Source organism: Petaurus breviceps, unplaced genomic scaffold (genome assembly GCF_028583685.1).
Source record: "Petaurus breviceps papuanus isolate PSGF00001 unplaced genomic scaffold, PetGlider_PUasm1.0 66, whole genome shotgun sequence".
In the NCBI taxonomy this organism is placed as follows: Eukaryota; Metazoa; Chordata; class Mammalia; order Diprotodontia; family Petauridae; genus Petaurus; species Petaurus breviceps.
The window spans coordinates 639,133-655,843 of NW_027186442.1; the positions used below are offsets into that span (position 1 = coordinate 639,133).

The window sequence follows — 16,711 nt, forward strand, 5'->3', positions numbered from 1 at the left end:
TAGACTTCAAGTCCTGAAATCCTAGAATCTCAGGACTTCATTATTTGAACAAAAATCTCTGCTCTTTTGTGTTTCTCGGCCAAAAATTTATGAATTGTTTATGTATGTTGTCGCTTGAAGAGCAGTGAAAAACCGAAAATTTTGCATCGTATCCTACAGATTTATATTCAACTTTTCAGGAAAACATTTGTTGCATAAAGTGAGGGATACCGCCATATGGTACCTAAACAGTTAAGAACTAGTGGCAACAATCCAATCTTGTCACTTCCAGACTGCGCTAAACTACGTTTCCCAGGAGGCTAAGTCCCAGCATGCAGATGGTGGCGGACTTCGGAAAGCAGGTTATGGAAACTCGAGGACTACAAATCCCATAATGCCTAGAGGGATGGGGGGAGGGTTAGGGAGAGCGGTAGAGCAAAGGCCGGTTCTGTCAAGTCCGCCCTCTCAGCAACCAATGGGAGACGAAGATACTGCGTAGTGCGTCTGAGGCGGGAGATGCTCGGGGAATCCGGTGTCGGCTAAAGCGGCGGGAAGTTCGGTCTGCGAAGGAGCCTCCAGCGTCGCGGTTTCAGGTGGGAGAAGCCGTGGGGCCTTGGGGTCGGGGAAGCCAGAGGACTAAGCGCAGGGGCCTTCGGTGGCCGAGGCCCCTCCGAGAGGGGAGCTGGGAAGAGAGCTGTTCGCCGCGTCGGTCCAAGGCGGGCCGGAGCCTCCAGTGCACCGGTTTATTGGCGTCTTTTTGTGGGCCGACGGGACGCGGGGCTTCTCTGCTGACTCCCAGACGCAGCCAAAGGCGAGGAGGGTGGCGGCTCATCCCCGGCCTCCTGGCCTGGCTTGGGTCGTGGTCTCTGGTCGGATCCCAGGCTTTAGGCTTGGACGTCAGAGACTCTTCTCGTGCCCTGTTGAGGCAGGGTGGTCTAATGCAGAGGGAGGGATCCGAGACCTGGGTTCCAGTGCGGGCTGTGACACTTACTAGTGTGTGACTCGGGCCGTGCTGCTTCTCTGAAAAGAGCCTCTCTGAGCTTCTGACAACTTCCTCGGATTTAGCTGTTTAGTCATAAACAGCTTCAGATTTGCGTTGATGAGAGCTTCCCCACACCAGAAATTCAGAGATGCTTGCCCCACTTGCACAAAATGGGGATTTATTTTCAATACCTGCCTCACAAAGGGAGGAAAAGGAGGGCGAAAAGCACTTTGTATACCTTAAAACATCCTAGAAATGTAAGTTACTATTATTGTAAGTATTAATAATACTTAGTAATATTATTTATAGTATTACTACTTAGTAGTACTCCTTAGGCAGCTAGGTGGCATAGTGGATAGAGTACTAGGCATGGAGTTCAGGGAGACTCATCTTCATGAGTTCAAATACAGCCTCAGACACTAACTGTGTGATCCTGGGTAAGTAACTTAACCCTGTTTGCTTCAGCTTCTCATCTGTAAAATGAGCTGGAGAAGGAAGTGGTCAACCACTCCAGCATCTTTGCTAAGAAAAAAACCCAAACAGGGGTGACAAAGACTGACAGTACTGAACAATAATATCAGTAATAAATAGTAGTAAATACTGCCTAGTTGTAATACAGGGCAAGTTGTAGATAGAGTGTTTATGAAAGAATGAATGAAAACTTTTAATCAAATCCAACAAGCATTTATTAAGCACCCACTCTGTGTAAGTTTGTGTTCTAGGAACTGGGAATACAAAGAAAATGATCAATAGTTCTTGCACTCAACAACCTAAGGTTCAAATGGGAGGATAAAACACTTAAATAGATAAGTATATACATGAAAATTTGAGAAGTAGTAATAATAGTAATATATTATTCTCATCGATAATATTAGTGAGATTGTTATCCTTATAGATAATAATATCCTTATTCTTCAAAGGAGGCAATGGTCCCGAAAGGGAGGTGGTTGTAAGGAAAGCACTTTGTAAACCTTGTATAAATGTAAAATTATTTTAAATTAACTTTCAGATTTATTTTATTTAGTTTAATTTTGATTATTCTGAATCTAGCAGAGAGATAGGTACTTCCAACATTAACCTTTTATTCCTACCTGCAGAACTGGTAGTACCCATCTACTCCAGAAGATTTTTCTTTCTTGATTTTTTTTCAGTCAGCCTACTAAAATGAAATTTAGTAGAGATACATTTGGGTTCAAAAACTTACAAGTAAGCACAAGTTGGTTGAAGCATGGCAAGGTAGCCATTAAAAAAAAAGATGTGGGGGTTTTAGTATTCTACAGACAATAAAAATCAGCAGCATTATATGACAGCAAAAAAAAAATGCAACAAAAAACTAAGATGATTTTGGGCTGTCTTAGAGAGAACAGCTGTTAAGAACAAGGACATGAGTGTCCTGTATTCTGTACTGCTAGGATTCCATTCAAGATGATTTTTAAAAAATTTCTTCCCCCAGGATGTACAATATGGCTCCATCCTTATTTTCCCCACTTTTTCATGGGGCGTTTACAGGTAATAATAAAAGAATGAATGGAAAATCCTGAAGATATTAGTGATTCATTTGTAATCAAATTCAGCCAGCATTTATTAAGCACCTACTCTGCATAACTGTGTTAGGAGCTAGAGATATAAAGAAAATGAGTATTAGTTCTTGTCTTCAAGAACCTAAAATTCAAATGGGAGAAAAAAACATAAACAAGTATATACACGATAATTTGAGAAGGGAGGGAGCATTACTGACCAGAAGAAAAATCAATCAACAAGCATTTATGGAGAGCCTGTTTGCTGCCTGGCATTGTAGTAAACTTTAGAGATATAGATAATAATACTAACTTAAAATTAAAGAATTTTAATTTTAAAAATTAAATAAATAAAATAAAATTTTTAATTTTAATCTTCCTATAGAAGGTGACACATAAACTGTGCCTTGAAGAAAGGTAATGATTCCAAGTAGATAAGCATTTTACAGGCAGGGGATAAATAGCCTGCGAAAAAGCACAGAGGTGGGAGATGGAGAACTACATTCTGAGAATAGCCAAGTAGGGCACTATGACTAGAAAGCAGAGTCTATAAAGGGGAGTATGTAATGTGAAATAATCTTGGAAACTTAGGCCAGATTGTGAAGGAATTTAAATGATAAATTTAGGATTTGGCATTTTATCCTAGAGGCAATAGGTTTGTGAGCAGGAATTAGTTTGGCATAGCTGCAATTGGAAATATTTAGAATGACCTAGATTTTGGCATTCATTTTTAAGATACATTATATTACCTTGTATTATGTTGCATTTTAGTCTTGTTACTTTTGAAGGGAATTAAAATGTGCAGTAAGTCTTAAAGAGGGAAATTTAAGCACTTAGCATTTTTAAAAATGTTTTTACAGTTATTGCTCAGTGGGGTATATGTTACTCATGTTTACTAAATATGGCATTTAGTAAAACAGTTAGTCTCTGGGTAGACAAGATAGCATCTATTAGCCAAAGAGGTTGTTTACATAATAGCAGTAGTCACCAAATAACGACAGTGGATAGAGTACCAGGCTTGGCATCAGGAAGACTCATCTTTCTGAGTTTAAATTAGGCCTCATACTCTTACTAGCTGTGTGACTGTGGGCAAGTCACTTAACCCTGTTTTGCCTCAGTTCTTCATCTGTAAAATGAGCTGGAGAAGGAAATGGCAAACCACTCTAACATTTTTTTCCAAGAAAACCCCACATGGATGTGACTGAAATGACTGAACAACAAATACATTCTTACTTCAGGCAGTGTGTTGTCTGTCCTTCAAAGGAATGTTGACTGGATTCTGTAAATTAGGGTAGCACATAACTAGTGTACTTTATCAGTACTGATAAGGGTTTGTAGAATAATGACTTCCTGTTATGCTCAGTGTTGCAAAGATGCTATATGGTTGAGATCTCTGTTGAGTTCTGTTCTATGTTGTAGGTTTTTGTTGTTTGTCCTTCATTTTCAAAGAGGACCATGACATCAGGAAGGTGATGTCATGACTGGCAAGTGAATTGGATTCAAGTGAGGAAGGCTATGCAGAGTCACCAGCCTCACTTTCTCCTCTGGAGCCATCTGGATCCAGTGGCAAGATATAGATGGGGATAACTGGAGATGACCCAGGATACAGTGGGAGACCTTGGCTTTTTTAAGCTAAGGTCTTTCCCAGGTCTCAGTTTGGGCCCATTCAGTGATTAAAGCTAGGTGAGAAATGAGGCAAAGAATAGCTTCTTTGACCTTGTTAGAAAAAAAAAAATTCAACCTGGGAGGGGAAGACCCTGAGGGTTTCTGGCCAAAATAGAGACACTTGCTATTTACATTCACTCTGAGCCATCTGGGCCCAAACTATGACCCAGGGAGGCTTGGGCTGGGACCTGTGGTTGGTCAATCTGTGAGAGTCCGAGTGATTTGAGTTTAAGGCTTGGTCCTTAAGAAAGAAATCTAGCCTGTAAATCCCAAGATATCTTGTGAGGTTTCAGTAATCAAAATTTATATTCCTTTGGGCAGAGCACCTGTAGGTAAGAGTGTGATTCCCTATGTAGACAGAGGGAGAGGAGGAAGGGAGATAAAGGAAGAAATAAGGGAGGGAGGGAAGGAAGGAAAGAAAAAAGGAAGGAAGGAATGAACTGCATTGCCCAACTGAAACTAGCCAGTTGGGTTTCCCATGGGGTAGCTCAGACTACTCAAAGGTTGTTGTTTTTCCTGTCTTCTCAAACAGGATCATGACTTGCTAATGAATTGGATTTAAGTGAGATAGGACTGTGCAAAATCACCAGCTTCATTCACTCCTCTGGAGCTGTCTGGGTCCTGTGGCAAGATAAAGATCAGGACAACTTGAGATGGCCCCATGTTGTTTGTACGTGCTTTAAAAACAACAAAAAAACCCTTGTCATTTAGGCAGCTATGGTGGAGTGGAAGAGTGCTGGGCCTGGAGTCTGGAAGACCTGAGTTCAAATTTGGTCTTAGACATTGACTTTGTGACCCTGGGTAAGTCATTTAATCCTGCTTGCCTCAGTTTTGTCATTTGTAAAGTGAGCTGGAGAGGGAAATGGCAAACCATTCCCGTATCTTTGCTTCAGGAACTCCAAAAGGGATCATGAAGAGTCAGACACAGAAACAGTATTTAGAGTGCTTAGGAAACCAAAAATTAAATTTAAGGTAAACAGAAAGCTAGTATTTTTTCATTTAGAGCATGATTTTTCAAAAATTGATATGAAGTTATCAAAATGACTAACGTTTCTTTCCCCGTACACAAAAACCGATTATTTTATACTTTGCACAAAATTCTTATCTTTTCATTATTTTAATTTTGTTATTCTGAATGTGACAACCATCAATAAACATGAATATTTTCATATACAAAGAGTAGGAAAAGAATTGTGTATGAAACTGCAAATTTCTGTTATGTGTTGTTTATTTTTTAAAATGCCCAAATTCTGTCTTCCTCTGAATTTCCTTCTGTTCCCTTCTTTTTATTATCTATCATTTAGTTGTTTTCTGACCTCGTTGACACTCTGTGATCCTTTTTGGAGTTTTCTTGGCAAAGATACTGGAGTGCTTTGTCATTTCTTTCTCCAGCTCATTTTACAGATGAAGAAACTGAGGCAAACATGATTAAGTGATTTGCCCACAGTAAAGCAGCTAGTGAATGTCTGAGGTCACAATTGAGCTCTGGTCTTCCTGACTCCAGGCCTGGTACTGTATCTGCTGAGCCACGTAGTTGTCCCTTCTGCTTATTAAGGTTAGGGTTAAAATAAGTTTTTAATTATGTCCTTTTTTAAAAAACATAACTTTAGTTTGACCCCAGTATACTTCCTCCTCCCCCTCTCAGACATCTGTCTCATATAACATTTTTAAGAAAAGAAAACAATAAAAAGAAATGGAAAAAATCAATATATGTGATCAAAACATTAAAAAAGTCAGAAAGTATGTGCAATGTGCATTTATGGACTCTCCACCTCAGCACAGAGATGGAGTGGGAGTCTCTTCTCGTTCTTCTATATAAGCTATGCTTGTTCTTTATAATTTTACAATTCTCACTTTTGATTTTTTTTGTGGACAGTTTTTTTCTTTTACATTGTTTTACTCTGCATCAGTTCATGTAGATGTTTCCATGCTTGCTTGTATTCATCATATTCCTCATTACTTAAGGACAGTGACATTCCAGTTATTGTTGTTGCTTGCCATTTCCTTCTCCAGCTCATTTTATAGATGAAGAAACTGAGGCAAACAGGGTTAAGTTGACTTGCCCAGGATCACACAGCTAGTATTCTGAGGCCAGATTTGAACTAGTGGAGATGAGTCTTCCTGACTCCCAGGCCTAGCACTTTGTCCATTGTTCTACCTAGTATGTTCTTTAATTTTAAGGTCATATATCCATTTAGAATTTATTGAGGAATAAGGTATAAAGTGTTATTTTAAGTATGATTTTACCATATTGCTTTCCAGTTTTCCTAACAGTTTATCAAATAGGAAGTTCTTTCCTAAGGATTTTGTGTTTTCTGGTTTATTGAACACTAGATTTTTTAGTTCCATTATGTCTGATTTGCCCTTGTCTAGTTTTTTTCCATTGGTCTACATTTTTTTTTAAACAATACCAGATGGTTTTGATGACTACTGCTTTATAATATAGTTTGAAATCTGGAAGTGCTCTTCTCCCTTTATCCCAGTGTTTTTTTCAAAATTGCCTTTGATATTCTAGTTCTTATTGTTCCAAATGAATTTTTTAGGTTTCTAAATCAATTTTTTATAGATCTGTAATTGAATCTCTACAAGGCTTTTGTGTGCTTTGGTAGATTGACCCTCAAATAATTTATCCATTTTATAGTTACTTGGAATGGGATTTCCCTTTCTACTATATAGCCTCTTTACTTTTGTCATTATTATATAGAAATGTAGTTGATTTTGAGATTTTATTTTGTAGCCTACAACTTTGCTGGAGCTGTCACTTTTCTCAATAACTTTGCTGATTCTTTTAGGATTTTCCAAATAACTATCAACAACAAATAGAGATTATTTTATTTCCTCTTTATTCCTTTAATTTTTTTTCTATTGTCTTGTTGCTATTGCCAGCATTTCTAGAACTATATCAAATAATGTTTTGGAGTGTGCACATCCTTGTTTTATTACTATATTTATTGGAAAAGATTCTAGTATATCCCCATTGCTTTTACTTTTAGATAGGTATTTTTAATGATATTCAAACGAAAAGGGTCCTCTGTGCCTATGAATTTTTTTGTCTAGCATAAAAATGAGTGTTTTATTTTGTCAAAGACTTTCCGCATATATTGAAATGATTATGTAATTTTGGATATATTTATTTTAGTCTAATTAATTTGGGTGATAGTTTTCCTAATATTGAATCGAGTACCATGATAAATCCCTTTTAGTCATAGTGAATGTTTTCTTGAATAATCATGGTAGTCTACTTAATGGGATTTTATTTAAAAGTTTTATATTATTATTCATTAATGATATTGATCTGTGCCTCTTCTGTGCTTTGGTTTAGGTCAGGGTTGGGGAACCTGCACCCTTGAGGCCACACATGACCCTTTAGGTTTTCAAGTGCAACCCTTTGACTGAATCAGAACTTCTTAGAATGAAAGGATTTGTTTAACTCAGTCAGAGGAAGATACTTGAGGACCTAGAGTCCTTGAGGCTGCAGGTTCCCCATCCCTGGTTAAGTATTGGTACTATTTTTGTTATATTTAAGGATTCTGGAAGGATGATTTCCCTGCCCTCCCCCTCTCAATTTTAGAGAATAATTGTGTAGTAATGGTAGTAATTGTTATTTAAAAGTTTAATAGAATTCCCCTTTCACTCCTTCAGAAGGAGTAGTGTTTTTCTTTGGTTCTTTCTTTAATGCTACTTCTATTTCATTTTCTGATACTGAATTATTTAAGATCTTGATCTGGTTTTCTGTCAATATGGGTATTTTAATTTTTGAAGGTATTTGTCTATTTCTTTTGTGTTCTCAGTTTTGTTAGCATGTAACTGTTTAATAGGCTCTGGTTATTCTTTTCATTTCTTCTAATTTTCTTGTGATTTTTACCTTGCTTGTTGGGTATTTGGTCGATTTTATTTTCTGCCTTTTTAATCAGTTTGGCTAAATGTTCATCAATTTTATTAGTCTCTTCAGAGAACCAGCTTTAAGTCTTATTTATCCTTTTAATAGTTTTTTGGTTTCCAATGTATCTATTTCTCCTCTAGTTCTTAATATCCCCTGCTATTTTTAGGTTTGTTTATTTGTTGGCTTTTGAATTTTTTTAAATGCGTATTTAGTTCTGTAATTTTCTTTTTCCCCCCTATTTTATTTATTTATTTGCTTTTTGGAGGGCAATTGGGGTTGAGTGACTTGCCCAAGGTCACACCCCCTATTTTATTAATGTATGTTCGGAAGGATATGTTTTTTTTCTTCTCAAGAAGGCTTTAGCTATATCAAAGAAATTTTTGATGTTCTCTTTCTTACATTACCATAAGTAGTACAAGTATTCCTCCCTTTCCGAGATAGCCATCCAGTATGACAAACTGTATTTTTTTAAAAGAGGAAACAAAACAGCAGAACTGATTGATACATTGAAAAAATCTGAAAGCATGTGTTATTTATAGCAGCTGTGGATTTTCCACTTACACGAAGGGATGGGGTGGGCGTATCCTCTTATATAACTATTCATTTGAATCCTGCCTGATCTTTATAATTTTGTTAAATTTACCTTTGATTTTTGGGTGGTAATTCTTTCCATTTACATTGTAGTTACTATGTATATTGTTTTTATTTTGGCTTTGTTTTACTCTATCAATTTTCATGCATATATTATCAATATATCATTTATCACACACATCGTTTCTTACAGCACGGTAATATTCCATTACATTCACTTACCACAATTTGTATAGCCATTTCCCAATTGATGAACATCAAATTGGTTTTCCATTCTTAGCAATCACAAAAAAAATTCTGTTATAAATATTTTGGAGTCTGGAGATTTTCTTCTTGATTTAAGCCCAATAAGAGTCTTTGATTCAACGAGTATGGACATTTTAGTCACTTATTTGCATAATTTCAAATTGCTTCACAAAATGGTTATACCATTTGACAGCCCCACTAACAATATATTAGCATGCCAATCCTTTGACAACTAATTCAGTGCTGACTGTTGAGGTGAAAAGTTAGGGTTGTTTTGATGTGCTTTTCTTTTATTAGTGATTTGGAGCATTCTCTCATGTGTTTATAAATATTTTACAGTCCTTTTGAAAGCTGTCCATATCCTTTGATCACTTATCTATTGGGGAATGGCTATTAGACTTATATCTATTTATTAATTGTCTAATATATTTAGATACTGAACTCTTATCAGAGAAATTTGATACAAAGATTTTTTCTTATTTGACCACTTCTCTTATGCATTAGCTTTGTCTGTGTGCAAGCTTTTCAACTTCAACTCATCAGAGTTATTTATTTTTCTTTTATAGTTGCTTCTATCTCTTGTTAAGACTATATCTCCCACCCATTGCTGTGAAGGTATATGATCTGTTTCTCTCTGATTTTTAAAAATACTATGATCTTTATTATTAAGGTTGCATATCCCTTTAGATTGATCATGGAATATGGTACAAGGTTTTGTTGTAAGCCTACATTCTGCCAGATTGCTTTCCAGTTTTCCCAAAAGTTTTTGTCAAATAGAGAACTTTTTCGTAGGTAATTTATATTTTCTACTTTATCAAACACTGGATTATTGAGCTCTTTGTTTCAGAATCTTCCTTGTCAAGTTTGTTCCATTGATCTCTCTATTCTTTAACCAATACCAGATGGTTTTGATGACTGCCTCTTTATAACATAGTTTGAGATATGGAAGTGTTATTTTCCCTTCATCCATACTTCTTTTCATCATTTCCCTTGTTATTGTAGATCTTTTGTTTTTCCAAGTGAATTTTATTATTTTATCAACTTCTATAAAGTATCCCCTTGGTGATTTCATTGAAATAATGTTAAAAGTGTAAATTAATTTTTTAGTACTGTAATTTTTATTATATTGGCATGGCCTAGCCAAGAGCACTAAACATCCTCTTGCTTTTTAAGTTCTTTATTTCTTTAAGGAATGCTTTCTATTATCATTTCTTGTGTTTTCTTATTTTTATATAGAAAGACTGTTGATTTTTGAGGATTTATTCTGTAACCTACAATTTTGTTGAATCTGTTAATTGTTTCAATTAATCTCTTTGTTGATTCCCTAGGATTTTCCAGTAAACCATCAGATTGTTGGCAGATAGGGAGAGTTTTATCTCCTTTGCCTTTCTTTATTCCTCTAATATCTTTCTCTTATCTTATTGCTGATGCTAGCATTTCCAGAACAATATCAAATAATATTGGGTAGATTGAGTGTCCTTGCTTCATTCTTACATTTATTGGAAAAGGTTCTAGTGTATTCCCATTGCATATGATACTTACTTTTGGTTTTTCATAGCTACTTTTAATGATATTAATATATCCTGTTATGCCTATACTTTGTAGGATAAGCCCATTTTTAGCATATTTTAGTTTTACATTGTCAAAGGCTTTTTCTGCATCTGCTGATGTGATCATATTGTTTCAGATGTTTTGGTTTTTAAATATGATTATGTTGATTGTTTTCCTAATGTTGAACTGCCCTTGTGTCCTTGGTCACACTTGATCTCAATGAATGATTGCTTAGATAAATCACTGAAGTATGTTTGATAGTATTTTGTTGAAAAATTTTGAGTCCGTATTCTTTAATGATATTGACCTATGATTTTCTTTCTGTGTTTTATCTTTCCCTGGTTTAGGTTTTAGGTCTATATTTGCATCCTAAAAGGAATCTGGAAGGGTAATTGCATTTCTTGGTTTTTGAGAATATTTTGTGTAGTATTGATAGTAATTGTTCTTTAAAAATATGACAGAATTCTGGTGTAAATCCATCAGGATCACCAGTTTTTTTCTTTGATTGTTCTTTTAAAGTTAGTTCTTTTTTGAGATTGGTTTATTTAAGATCTTTCAATTCTTCTCACCTTCTCCTCACCCACTTCCCTGTAGTCTCCTCTTTTTTTTTTTTAGACCATAGAAGTCTCCTTTCCTTTATTGCTAGCCCTTCATTTGACTCCAGCATACCACAGGCTTTTCTTTTATGCTCGTGTTCTTCCCCTTTCATTTATCCTTCCATGTGTTGTAAGGTAGTCCTATCAAAAAAAAAAACCAAAACGATTTGCCTATTGGCAGGGTGTTTCCTGTCCTATTCTTCATTGCTAAGTCTACCAGATTTCTGCCTTCACTCTTCTCTCCTTATGTACATTTAGAAAGAAGTCTTTTACTGGTTTCTTTGCTGTCACTCTGTTGCTGTGCCTGACCTTTCTTGATGTACTTATACACTCCTGCATTTTTGTTGGTTGGGGTTTTGGAGAAGCATATACTTTTTTTCAGGTCTGATTTTCTTCATAAAAATGTTTCAAATGTCTCTTTGTTATTCAGTGTCCATTTTTTTTTCATGTAAGGTTAAGCTTATATTTTCAGTGTACATTACCCTGGGCTATATTCTGAGCTCCATTGTTCTTTGGAACACACTGTTCCATTTCCTTCTACCTTTTCTAGTGGATGCAGGATTGTCTTGCCTTACTCAAATTTCCTTTCCTTTGAATCTGAAGGTCTTTTTCCTGATGATTTGGAGAACTTCTTGTTTTTGAATTGAATTGCTAAACTTAGCTACTATATGTCTTGAAACTTGCAGTCTTACTTATTTTTTTTTAAGTGTTTTTTTCCTTTAGGTGATCTGTGAATTCTTTCAGTTGGTATTTCACTTTCTATGTTGTTTTGGGAAGATCTCTTCTAGTATTTCCCTCATACTGGGGTGAAGGATTTTGTCATTTTATTTGTTGTCTGTCTTTGTGTTTTATTTATTTTTTTCTTTTAGATTGTTTTTTGTTTTTGTGTATTTCCATTCTTAATCCTCTCTTTTGTTCTTTGGTGAGGTTTGCCATTGCAGTTTCCTATTTTTTCATTTTGATCATTATTTTTGCTGTGCATATCATAAATTCTGCTCTCATAAGTCTCATTTCCTTTTTTTAAATTTTGATTTATTTACTTTTGGTTTACAACATTCAGTTCCACAGCCCCTTTGATGAGGGATGGCTCCCAATAGGTTCAGCAGGAACTCTGATCTTATCTGAGACCAGAACCTGTGATTCAGTCTTGAAAGAATTCAGTAGGCCCAGGCTAACTTGGAGTCAGAGTTATAAAAGTTTATTATATGCCTTACAGCGGGCAAGGATCCTTAGGGGACCTGCAACCTCAAAGGGGTAGAATTAGGATTTATATAGAATCATTCATAGTAGAACCTGTGCCAATTATGCTAATATAGCAGCAAGCACCCCAAGCGTCCTCAACTTCGCTGCCACCACAGGTTCTTGGATCTGCTTTGATAAAGGAAAGCAACTCAAAATGGGTTAACAAGCTTACTTTAATCAGTCAGACATATATCGTTTACCTTGTTCAGGGGAAAAAGGTCAGCACCCCGAACTTCAAAGTATACAGGCAGAATTATCAAGACAGAAACAGATCAAGTAGACAGCTTTCCGAACTGTCCAGCCATTACATCCATACCCAATCAACATCTGGGTTTTTCAAAGGGGGGGGGGGCCTCTGGACAACGGCTTCCCAGAATCCAGATCAAATCACAGAACACTTCTCAAAGTGAGCCCCCAAAACAAAGCTACACATCAGGGCTTACATAGCCTTCTCCTGGCTCAGAGAATGTAACAACCTTATTGACTCACTGGCCAATTAAGAAGTATCTACTGAAAAACAAGCCTCCCACCCCAGACTTCAGGTGCACTTTAGCTTAGGGGCAGGGAAGATCTTCAAAATTTACATTCCCATTACAGCTAACTAGGTGGGTCAAGGGCTGATGGAGAAGTGCCCAGTCTGCCTCCCATCAGTGTCATGTTTGACAAGATTAATGTCTGGGAACCAAGGCTAACTGGAGACCAGGGATAATAGGCTAAGGTGTTAACTTGGAGATAGGGTCCTGAAGGATTTATTGAGGCAGCCAAGGAGTCAACCTAGAGATAGGGTACTGAAGAATTCACGGGGGCAAGGAGACACTATGCAAGGGGGAGATAATAGTTGCCTAAGCTGGAATGTTTATAGATACTTTTGTGAAGGATTGATAGGTATAGCTTGTTAGTGTTTCAAGGCTGAGATAAACAATCCATGAGTTGTTGCTGGGCACAATTAATGCTTTGAAGCTGGGGGGGGGGGGGAGGGGACAAAGTTAATACTCTGAGACTGGGGGGGTGGTGGTGGAATGGAGTGTGATTTTACAAACTGGTTTTACAAATCGATGTTACTAAGTTTTACAGACTGATGTTACAAATATAGATCCCAATCACCCCACCATTACTGATGTTACAAATTAGTATTACAAACTGAGTTTACAAATTGATTTTACAAACATAGATCCCAAGCACCCCATCACCTTGAGTTTCAAATTTCTTCCTCTCCTTGGCCCTTTCCCCCATGGAGGCATGCAATCAAATATAGGATCCACAAATACCTTCACATTAAACATCAGTCGAGTTGTAAAGAAGGATTATAACCAGTGGAGTGAACAGTGAGAAAGAAGAAATAAAACAAAATAAAACAGAAAAAAAAGGGCAAGTAGTTTGCTACAATCTGCATTCAGACTCTGTAGTTCTTTCTCTGGATGCGGATGTCCCTTTCCATCATGAGTCTTACGGAGTTATCTTATAACCTTGTGTTACTTAGAGAAGCCCAGTCTATCCAAGTTAGTCGTCACACATGATGTGTCTGTAATTGTGTACAAAGTTCTCCTGGTTCTGTTCTCCTCTCTCAGCATGAGTTTATATAAGTCCTTCCAGGTTATTATGAAGTCTGTTTGTTCCTCATTTCTTATAGCACAATAGTATTCCATTACATTCATATACCACAACTTGTTCAGCTATTCCCCAATTGATGGACATCCCCTTGATTTCTAATCCCTTGCCACTGGAAAAAGAGCTGCTATAAATATTTTTATACTAATGGACCCTTTTCCCACTTCTATGACTCTTTGGGATACAGCCCTAGAAGTGGTATTGCTGGGTATGTACTTATTTATAGCCCTTTGGACATAGTTCCAGATTACTTTCTAGAATGGTTGAATCAGTTCACAACTCCACCAGCAATGCATTAGTGTTCCAACTTTTTCCACATCCTCTCTAGCATTTATCATTTTCCTGTTTTGTCTTTTTAGCCAATCTGGCTGGTAAGATGTGGTACCTCAGAGTTGTTTTGATTTGCATTTCTCTAATCAATAGTGATTTAGAGCATTTTTTCATATGCTTATAGATATCTTTAATTTTTTTCCTCTGAAAACTGCCTGTTCATATCCTTTGACCATTTATCAATTGGGGAATAACTTGTATTATTATAAATTTGACTCAGTTCTCTGTATATTTTAAAAATGAGGCCTTTATCAGAGATACTGGTTGTAAAAATTTTTTCAATTTTCTACTTTCCTCCTAATCTTGGTTACATTAACTTTATACATATCTTTTCAATTTAATGTAATCAAAATTATCCATTTTGCATTTTGTAATACTCTATCTCTTGTTTGGTCATAAATTCCTCTTTTCTCCATAGATCTGACAGGTAAACTGTTCCTTGCCCTCCCAGATTGCTTACAGTCTCAGCCTTTATATCTAGATTTTATACCCATTTAGATTTTATTTTGGTATATGGTGTAAGATATTTGTCTGTGCCCAGTTTCTGCCATACTATTTTTCTAGTTTTCCCAGCAGTTTTTGTCAAATAGTGAATTCTTATCCCAGAAGCTAGGGTCTTTGGGTTTGTCAAACAGTAGATTACTGTAGTCATTGACTGCTGTGCCTTATGTACCTAATCTATTCTACTGATCCACCACTCTATTCCTCAGCCAGTACCAAGTAGTTTTGATGACTGCTGCTTTATAATACAGTTTAAAATCTGGTTTGGCTAGGCTACCTTCTCTAGCATTTCTTTTCATTAAATTACTTGATATTCTGGACCTTTTGTTCTTCCAGATGAATTTTGTTGCTATTTTTTTCTAGCTCTATAAAGTAATTTTCTGGTAGATTTATTGGTATGGCATTAAATAGGTAAATTAATTTAGGTAAAATGATCATTTTTATTATATTATCTTGACCTAGCCATGAGCAACTGATGTTTTTCCAATTATTTAGATTTAACTTTATTTGTGTGAAAAGTGATTCATAATTGTGTTCATATAGTTCCTGGGTTTGTTTTGGCAGGTAGAGTCCCAAATTTTTTATAGTGTCTACAGTGACTTTAAATGGAATTTCTCTTTCTATTTCTTGCTGTTGGGCTTTGTTAGAAATGTATAGGAATGCTGAGGATTTATGTGGGTATATTTTATATCCTGCAACTTTGCCAAATTTATTTATCTCAAGTAGTTTTTCACTTGATTCTCTAGAATTCTCTAAGTATATTATCATATCATCTGCAAAGAGTGATAGCTTTTGCCCAACCCGATTCCTTAGATTTCTTTTTCTTCTCTTATTGCTACAACTAACATTTTTCATACCAAATTGAATAAGAGGGGTGATAGTGTACATTCTTTTTTCATCCCCGATGTTATTGGAAATGCTTCTAGCTTATCCCCATCACATATAATACTTGCTGATGGTTTTAGATAGGTGCTACTTATTGTTTTAAGGAAGACTCCATTGATTCCTATACTTTCTAGTGTTTTTAATAGGAATGGGTGTTGTATTTTGTCAAAGGCCTTTTCTGCACATATTGAGATAATCATATAGTTTCTAAGAGTATTGTTGTTGATATGATTGATTATAATAATAGTTTTCCTAATATTGAACCATCCTTGCATGCCTAGAATAAATCCTACCTGATCAAAGTGTATTATTCTTGTGATAAGTTGCTGTAGTCTTTTTGCTAATATTTTATTTAAAAATTTTGCATCTATGTTCATGAGGGAAATTGGTCTATAATTTTCTTTCTCCATTTTGGTCATTCCTGATTTAGGTATCAGTACCATATTTGTGTCATAAAAAGAATTTGGTAGGACTCCTTCTCCAAGTTTTCCAAGTAGTTTATAAAGTATTGGAATCAATTGTTCCTTAAATGTTTGATAGAATTCACTAGTAAATCGATCTGGCCCTGGAGATTTTTTCCTAGGGAGTTCAGTGATGGCTTGTTCAATTTCTTTTTCTGAGATGGGGTTATTTAAGTATTCTACTTCCTCTTCAGTTAATCCGGGCAATTTATATTTTTGTAAATATTCATCCATTTCCCTAAGATTATCAAATTTATTGGCATACAATTGGGCAAAATAATTCCTGATTATTTTTAAAATTTCCTCTTCGTTGGAGGCTAATTCACCCTTTTTATTTTTGATATTGGTAATTTGGTTTTCTTTTATTTTCTTTTCATCAAATTGACTAAAGGTTGATCAATTTTATTATTTTTTTTCATAAAACCAGCTCTTAGTTCAATAGTTTTCTTAATTTCAATTTTATTAATCTCTCCTTTGGTTTTTAATATGTCTAATTTAGTATTTAATTGGGGATTTTCAATTTGTTCTTCTTCTAGCTTTTCCAGTTGCATGCCCAATTCATTGATCTCCATTTTCTCTATTATATTCATGTATTCATTCAGAGATATAAAACTTCCCCTAGGAACTGCTTTTGCTGCTTCCCACAAGTTTTGATATGTTTGGTATGTTGTCTC

General features: G+C 35.8%; 1 protein-coding gene across 1 annotated transcript in view; it reads left to right on the forward strand.

Moving 5' to 3' along the window:
* Positions 1-415: 415 nt before the first annotated feature.
* Positions 416-16,711, forward strand: part of LOC138173873 (serine/threonine-protein kinase VRK1) — a 142,523-nt gene continuing 126,227 nt past the window's right edge. The window contains exon 1 of the mRNA XM_069103951.1: positions 416-572. The gene's annotated coding sequence lies outside the window, so the exon portion shown is untranslated. The remainder of the gene's footprint in view (positions 573-16,711) is intronic.